At 49.6% G+C, this 8,924-nt stretch overlaps 1 pseudogene; it reads right to left on the bottom strand.

The window, feature by feature from the left end:
- Positions 1 to 5,010: 5,010 nt before the first annotated feature.
- Positions 5,011 to 5,149, bottom strand: LOC130283575 (U2 spliceosomal RNA; annotated as a pseudogene).
- Positions 5,150 to 8,924: the final 3,775 nt, after the last annotated feature.

The raw sequence follows: 8,924 nt of genomic DNA, 5'->3' as shown, positions 1-8,924 counted from the left end.
GAGTGGGGCTGCCACACCTGTGACAGACCTTGGGCTGCCCCTGGTAGAAAATTTGGATTCTGTCTCTCCCAAGAAAAGCAGCTGATGGGATGTGGGCAACAGTGCTCCCTGAACGCTTAAGTTTGACGGAAAACGTCCAGGCCCCAGACCAGATCCCATGTTCGTCATAGTTCTTTTTCGGCATGTCCGTCACATCACCATATCTGCTGAGCCACGTCATGATGTCATAGCAAGAGAGTGATTCGTTACGTGTCAAAACGGTCACTTTCTTCGCCAAATTCTGACGGGATATCGCCTTTACGGCGAAATCCCGCCAGCCGGGCTCGCTTTTCACCACCTCATAGTTTGACCAGAAAAGTTCCAAACCCTCCGGTCGAACGAAGCTGATGTCAAACTCGGAAGTACCGTAGGGGTGGATCAGGGCAAAGATGTCACTTGCCCTGAATTCCATCTGGAGGAGGAGCTCAACCACCCTTCCCCGAGGGGGACACACATCTTCGCCCCTCCACACCAAACGGACCACATTCCTACGGCCACTTTCCTGCACGGATGCTGGGAGGGACCAGACCACCTCCCCGTTTTGTTCTCAGAAGGCGCCTAAGCCATGTCTTTCTATCCAAAAAGACAGGTCAACCTCACCCCTCCCCTCTACATGGATTGACCTGTCTCCCCTACGTAGAGCCTCCAGGAGGCGCTGTTGCAAGTGACCCCCAGAGCCAGATGGAGATGGAGATCCCCCTGATCCCCCGGCAGTGACGCTGGCATAGCTTCTGGGAGAAGCAGCCACTACCGGGGGGGGCAGTCGAACCAGACCCCAAACCAGGACCCTTGTTCCTAATGTAAGCCTCAGCCATAACACCTCTCTTTTGCATACCACTACCACTCCTCACCTGTATTTCACAAGCACCCCTCTCTTGCACCCCACTTGCACCCATCTCTTGCACCCCGCTTGCACCCCTCTCTTGCACCCCGCTTGCACCCCTCTCTTGCACCCCGCTTGCACCCCTCTCTTGCATTTCGCTCCCTTCATCCATACTGCTACTACAACTCCTCCCATGCACACTACCATAACTCACATCCTGCACATTACCATTTTTATTCACATTTTTGCTCTCACTTTCACTCTTGCGTACACTCTCCCTTGATGTGTTACAGGCCGGGCTGGCTGGGTCTGTTACTCCAGGTATAAGGGTTGCTGGCTTAATGATTGGAGCTGCACGGCTCTTCTGTCCAGTGTCTTGGGGCACAGACACCGGCTCCGCCCCCATCATAGGTGGCCCCGCCCCCTCGCACGCCGCCACAGATTTTGATTGGAGCTGTCTCTCCGGATGCACTCCGGCCCCGCCTACTGCGGCTGACGCGCAGGGAACCTCCTCCTTCTCAGTGCCAGGATCGATACCGACTGCATCACCTAGGGGACCGCCCCCTGAACCAACAAGGTCCGGTGCCCGAACACTCCCCCCCCTCACAGGGGAGTGCCCTGCAGTGCCAGGACCTGTACCGCCCCCCGAACAAGGGAATCTGCCACCATTTTCTGGTGCCTGGGCACCCGCCCCCCTCACAGGAGGGTGCCCTTTTTTTCTATAGCACCCGCGGCCATTTTGGGTGCACTACTGTATCCCCCATGCTGGCCCCGCTCCACTACAGAAACGGGGTCTGGCAGGTTGGGGGACCCAGCACCCTGAATCGGCTTCTCAGCTGACTCAGACTGCTGGAAAGAAGAAAAGACAAACTTAACTTGTCCTTGCGCTTTCTTCCTCTTCCTGCCCTTCGCTTTTTTATTCTTCCTCTCCTCCTCTGGGCCTAAATCCTCTCCAAAAGAGAAGTTTTCCAGACTGGTGGGGGACTCTGCATTACAATCGCCCGCAGGAGACCCCCATCAGCCAAGCCGCTGCCTTGACTGCAGTCACTGCCATCATCATTATCATCATCATCCTCACTGGAGGTAGGTAAGGCCACCTGAGCCGGGTTCACACGGTCTTCACTCAGGGTAAGTGGGGGGTCAGGGGTAGCAGTGGTGGCACACACAGAATTAGTATCCATATCCCCCTCACTCACATTGCTCTCCTCACCTCCTTCACCTTCCTCCATCTCCTCCTCCTCACTCTGGCAATCATCATCATCATCTCTGGAGACCGGCATACCAGAGAAACGAGCACCATGGACAAATTTCTCACGGAAAATGCCGGCACCTTCCACAATGTCAGACCTCATCCGCACAATCTCCTCCAATTTTATCTTTAATGTTTTTACCTTAGCGGCAAATGCTGCCTTCTTGGCCCTGAATGACTGATCCACTTGGTAGCGGGCAAATTTTAAATCCGCTCTCATTCCTCTGAGCTGCTTCCCAAGCTCCTCATATTGAGCCATCTTGGCCTGCATTATGGATGCGAATATTGCCAGGGATTCCCTTGGCCCCTTTACCCCCCATTGCTGGGGTTCTGGGGAAACTGATGTAGATGCCTTTACTCCATTCCTCTGCCTGGATGAGCTTCTTGGCCTGGATGAACTTTTGCTAGAAGCTTTGCAGCTCCCAGCTGGGGATGGGGGAGGGGGCCCCACATTGCTGTGGGCCCTGGTCGATCTTCTGACCCCATCCTGGCTACTGGCCGTTGCATGTTCGCGCACACACCCCTCCGGCCTAGAACGGAGAGCGCTAAATGAAGTCCTGGATTCCCGGGGCTCCATAGCAGAGACCCCTACCCAGGAGTCTGCCACACACCTGGGGAGGGGCGGAAAAAAAGTCTGCTTCTCTGGAAGTTTGCTGGAAGTCACAGGAGCACAGACACACCCAACCTTACTCCAGAGCTGAACTCACTATTCTGCTGGTGGGGTCACTGTGTACATATATTACATTACTTATCCTGTACTGATCCTGAGTTATATCCTGTATTATACCCCAGAGCTGTACTCACTATTCTGCTGGTGAGGTCACTGTGTACATACATTACATTACTTATCCTGTACTGATCCTGAGTTATATCCTGTATTATACTCCAGAGCTGTACTCACTATTCTGCTGGTGGGGTCACTGTGTACATACATTACATTACAGAGCTGCACTAGTCATAGCAACTAATGTCGTCATTACCTAATAACTTACAATCTGGTCGTATTTTGTCTAGAATGATACGGTGAGGGTGATGGTTGTTATTGGAGACAGAGAACAATTGGAGCTGACAGATGAACACACGTTCCGAAAATCTATTTTTTTCCTGGAAGTTCTGGACCTCATGGTGCTTCCTGATAAAACGTTAACCCACGATTTCAAAATGAATGATGTAAGGACTGAAAACATTGGTATCCCATATTTACTGCCTGTATGAAGTCTACTTACTTTATTGATGACATCTTAAAGGGGTACTCCACTGCTCACCATTTAGAACAAACTGCTCCAAACGTTGAAGCTGGCGCCAAGAGCTCGTGATGTCATAGCCCTGCCTCCTCATGATGTCATGCCCCGCCCCTTCAATGTAAGTCTATGGGAGGGGGCGTAACAGTTAATTCATCGCCAGGAGCTAGGAACATAATAGCCCCCGCCCCCTCATGACTTCACGCCCTGCCCCCTCAATGCAAGTCTATAGGAGGGGGCATGACAGCTGTCACGCCCCCTCACATAGACTTGCATTGAGGGGGCGGGGGCGTGACGTCATAAGGGGGTGGGTGTATGACATATCAAGCTCTCAGCGCCAGCTCCAACTTTCGGAATAGTTTGTTCCAAATGCTGAGCAGCGGAGTACCCCTTTAAAATTTAAAGAAAAATAATCCATAGGTGCATGATGGCTACAGGTGAAGTAGGAGGTGGAGGGAGAAAACAAACGCGTTTTAAGCTGATCTAGCTGCAGAAGGATTGGACATTTTTGGTTTCCACTGCCCTATTCTATTGTTCTCAGGTAGTCCCCAGCGGTGAGACCCCTGGGATATGATGTATAAAGCCGGAATATCCCTTTAATTTTTTCAGTATAATCCCCTTAGATATGTATGGCCTTCTATGGGGATGGCACATGTCTGAGCGGTCCTAGTGCCGACTGATTCACCTGCCGCACACAGAATGTCCGCCCCCAATTTTTTTTCCGGCACATATCCTGCCATGTGAATGAGCCCTGAGGGTAGGATTTTCTGGTTTACCTGTGCGGGTCTAGGTGTGGTCGATTTTCGCAGTGCAAGTTCCTCTGCCTACAATGTACTACGGATTTAGTTGCTAACCATTGACTACAATAGGATCTGCTGCAAATTTTCTGCTGTGGAAAATCCACCACAAATTTTTCTTTTATTTTAAGAGCCGAGGAACGTGCTCTCGAATCACCCAAAGTGCAAGAAAAAGTGCAAACGTGTTACACTAAAAAAACGTGCACAGAGGATGCGGTCCATCACAAGCCCTTCTCCGATAGGAGAGAAGCCCACGAACAAACCCTACCCTTCGCCTCCGGACCAAAAGGTACCTGCAACGTTCCAGGTTCAATGTCCCTTTTTGCCAAGGCTACTAAGGGACCACAAATGCTCCCAGCATCCCCCTTGGCGTTAGCCAAGGTATCTGCCCGCAGAGCCGATAACGGTAGGTACCCTGCCAATGCAGGAGTACCCGGGGTGTTTGCAGGGAGGTGAGGAACCTAATGGCCACACACACCTCCCCTAGACCGCCAGGAGGGATACCCAGAAGGGCTACCGCATCCTGACAAATCCTGTGAACACACAACACGCAAAAAGTGACACAATGAGACAAAAAAAAGAAATAAATAAGTGAATGTGTGCAGATATACTGCCCGGACATCCGGCCGGAGCTATAAAAATGTCTGATCCTAGCCAGAAGGCCGGGAATCAAGAGGTGAGTGCCACAAGGTGAAGAGGTTATGGTGCCCGTGCTTCAACTCAGTGAGTCAGTACACCAAGTGAATTTCGGCATCTCGGGGTCACCACTCCCCGAGGCACTAAAGTATCTCAGCTCTAGACCCTCTCACCCTCATGGTGAGACCGGGAGGGAACAGGTCACATTGGGGCAGCCGTCGAGCTGATTCCTCAGAACCAGCCCCGGAATGCCCTGGTACACCCGTCCCCTCCATGCAGCCCCATACCGGCATTCCTGCCAACCGTCATGAAAAACTAAGAACAGATACTACACTTGATCTTAGCCAAAAGGCCGAGAAGTGATCCACCGCAAAATATCGGCCAGTATAAACGTACTTTAGGGGTTGGGTCACATGTGACACATTTTGCTGCACATTTGCTGCTACATGTTTTCTTACCTCTTTAAGTCAACAGGAAGAAAAATCAGCTGCAGAAAATATGCAGCAAATTACGGCACATGTGACCCTACCCTAAGGGTCTATGTACACATACAGTATCCGGTGCATATTTGTTGCTGCGGGCTTGAAACTGCTTACATTTAAAACTGCAGCAAATGTGAAGCTTCAAATCGGCAGCTTCAAATATGCGCAGGCTACTTTACATGTAAATAGACTTTATGGGGATGTTCACGTGGAAAAATTTCTGATTCTGTTGTTGTATCAGAGTCCCGTTGTTCTAGCATGGTTGAATTGATTTACTGAAGTAATGCTACTCAATGCAGCATAGCCACGCCCCCTGGAAACCATGTGACTTATGACATATTGTCTCTGGCCACATGGAATGCTGAGAAAGGTCAGAGACAACAGTAAAATAAAAATACTTGCACTATGGCACTTCCGGTTGTGGTTCCTGTGCATGACAAGTGGAAAAAGCTGTGTACAGAGATAATAGAAGCTACACAGAAGTTACACAGTATTATAACTTGGCATCATGGGCTAAAAGGAGAAAGAAAAAAAGTCTTGGAATAAACCTTTAATATTTGCAGATAAGCCAGGAAGACTTATTTCAGATCAGACAGTGGCTGAAAGTTAAACAGGTTTGGAAATTACTTGTATAAAAAAAATCTTAATCCTTCCAGTACTTATCAGCTGCTGTATGCTGCAGAGGAAGTTGTGTAGTTCTCTTCTGTCTGACCACAGTGCTCTCTGCTGACACCTCTGTCCATGTCAGGAACTGTCCAGAGCAGGAGAGGTTTGCTATGGGGATTTGCTACCGCTCTGGACAGTTCCTGACATGGACAGAGGTGTCAGCAGAGAGCACTGTGGGTAGACTGGAAATAAGTACACAGTTTCCCATGAAACAGCAGATAAGCAGCTGATAAGTACTGGAAGGATTAAGATTTTTTTTATAGAAGTAATTCACAAATCTGTTTGACTTTCTGGAGCCAGTTGATTTAATTCTGTTTTTCCACTCTAGTACCCCCTTAAAGGGGTACTCCGTCCCTAGACATCTTATCCCCTATCCAAAGGATAGGGGATGAGATGTCTGATTGCGGGGGTCCTTCCGCTGGGACCAGCACGATCTCTGTGCCGTACCCAACTTTCGTTTAGAATGCTTGGAGGGGCAGTGGGGGTCGTGAAGTCACTGTCACGCCCCTCGTAACATTACACCACGCCCCCTCAATGCAAGTCTATGGGGGGGCCACAATGCCCCCTCCCATAGACTTGCATTGAGGGGGCATGGTGTGATGTCATGAGGGGCGTGGCAGTGATGTCATGACCCCCGCCTCCTGCTACAAGCATTCCGAACAAAATGTTCTGAACGCTCGGGCAGTGGAGTACCCCTTTAAGGGAGAGTTATGTAAAAGTCTTCAGTGAAATAAATTAAAGTTTAAGTGGATTCCCAAATCTTACTGGAGACCCATGTGTATGATTTCAGTATGAATCTGTCTTTTTGCTAAATGCTTTGTTTTTTTTCTTCTTCCTACTAGTACGCTCTATCAGATCAGGAAACGTCTTATGCATGTACGTTCTTTCCAATGCCCAGACTGTCCAAGAAGCATCACATTATAAGGGTAAGTCCATGTTATGTCCTTTGCTTGAGAAGGTCTGAAAGACCTCTCTGTCCTACATAAGAAAGCCAGTAGTGTAAATGCTTGGTGCCATATTGCAGATTATTGGATCTTATGGTAATGCATTAACCATTAAAGCATACCTGTCACATCACAAATCCCTCTGTTCTGCTGCTCACTCATTCTGACATCTATTCCTCGAGAAGGGGCACGTCAGAAGCAATCACTATGCCCGCCCTCACTCACCATGCATTCACTTCCTCCCTGAGTCTGCTGTGCTGTGTCTTTTCATCTAATCACTGCAGGCTGCTCTGTAACCCCCTCCTCTCTGTTTTCATGCTGCAGTCTGCAGTATATTAGAAAGATAAATGTTTTGCCAAGATGTAAAGCATATACTGTCAGCACTACCGGTAGAGCAAGTCGACTAGAGGAATTGCGCAGGGTGCACAAAACAGCTGACCCGAGTACCTCTGTTGTCTTTGTGTCTCCCCGCTACTCATGCTGTCTAGCTGTCATGGCTGAATAAAGAAGTTTTCCTGCCACCGGTAGTGCCAAAAGTGCCGTGCCTATATTTCTAAACCTAAAGATTTGTGCCATCTACACCTACACTGAGCACCCCCATTATAGCTGGTAAGACAGGATTCCATACAGTGGTATTTATGGACTTCCCGCTGGCAGAGCCCTCCCCTGTTTGTAGTGCCGGATTACAGTTCTTCTTCAGTGCTGCAATTAAGAAAAAAATATTGACCTATTTTCCTAGAGTTCGCTTTATGGTGCACAGCTATTTCCAGGGCTAAGCTGCTTGCCTGTAGTACACACACAGACACTTCCTCTCTTAGTTGCCTAGCACAGCACAACATAGCACAAATCCTTACTGTTATGCCATGACATAATGCTGAAGTGGATGACTTAATTGTCACGATTCGGCAGGCTGGAGGTGGATCCTCTATGCCAGAGAGGGATTGGCGTGGACCGTGTCGGTGGACCGGTTCTAAGTTGCTACTGGTATTCACCAGAGCCCGCCGCAAAGCGGCGGTAGCAACCAGGTCGTATCCACTGGCAATGGCTCAACCTCTCTGACTGCTGAGATAAGCGCGGTACAAGGGAGTAGGCAAGAGCAAGGTCAGACGTAGCAGAAGGTCGAGACAGGCGGCAAGGTTCGTAGTCAAAGGTGGGATAGCAGGAGGTCTGGAACACAGTATGGGTAACACAGTAAAGCTTTCTCAAGGCACAAGGCAACAAGATCCGGCAAGGGAGTGCAGGGGAAGTGAGGTATAAGTAGGCAAGGAACAGGTGCAAGCTAATCAGGGTGATTGGGCCAGGCACCATCATTGGTGCACTGGCCCTTTAAATCTCAGAGAGCTGGCGCGCGCGCGCCCTAGAGAGCGGAGCCGCGCGCGCCAGAGCATGACAGTCGGGGACCGGGACAGGTAAGTGACTTGGGATGCGATTCGCGGGCGGGCGCGTCCCGCTATGCGAATCGCATCCCCGCCGGCAATGTCAGTGCAGCGCTCCCGGTCAGCGGGTCTGACCGGGGCGCTGCAGGGAGAGAAACATCGCGAGCGCTTCGGGGAGGAGCAGGGACCCGGAGCGCTCGGCGTAACATTAATGCTAGGTGATGGTTTACACAGTACAGTACTATAGAAAGAGAGAACATGTAGAGGGGGTTTCTGGTGCACTTGCACTTATGAAATAATTTTGTAAAAACATTTAATTAAAAAATATATTCTATTTCCTATGTTCTTTTCTATCACTACTCTATAGCACATGCTCTTTTTTTTCTACCTGATACAGTACGAGCCAATTGAAGACCCAGATACCATCGGCATAGTGCATCACATCCTGATATACCTTTGTGGGAACAACTCCATCCCCGTATCGGATATTGGAGATTGCTATGGCAGTGATTCCAGATTTTCCCAGTGCATGAGCGCTACGTTTGGTTGGGCTGTAGGTGGAGAGGTGAGAAGACACCAGGAATTGAATAAACCCTGTCTTATGGTCTGTAAAAAATGACAGACATTATGTGTTATGTATGTACTGAAAATAGCTTCTTATACACAATACT

The sequence above is a fragment of the Hyla sarda genome, chromosome 7, assembly GCF_029499605.1.
Source record: "Hyla sarda isolate aHylSar1 chromosome 7, aHylSar1.hap1, whole genome shotgun sequence".
In the NCBI taxonomy this organism is placed as follows: Eukaryota; Metazoa; Chordata; class Amphibia; order Anura; family Hylidae; genus Hyla; species Hyla sarda.
The sequence above is the reverse complement of the archived record's forward strand: the minus strand, read 5'-3'. Positions and strand labels throughout refer to the sequence as shown.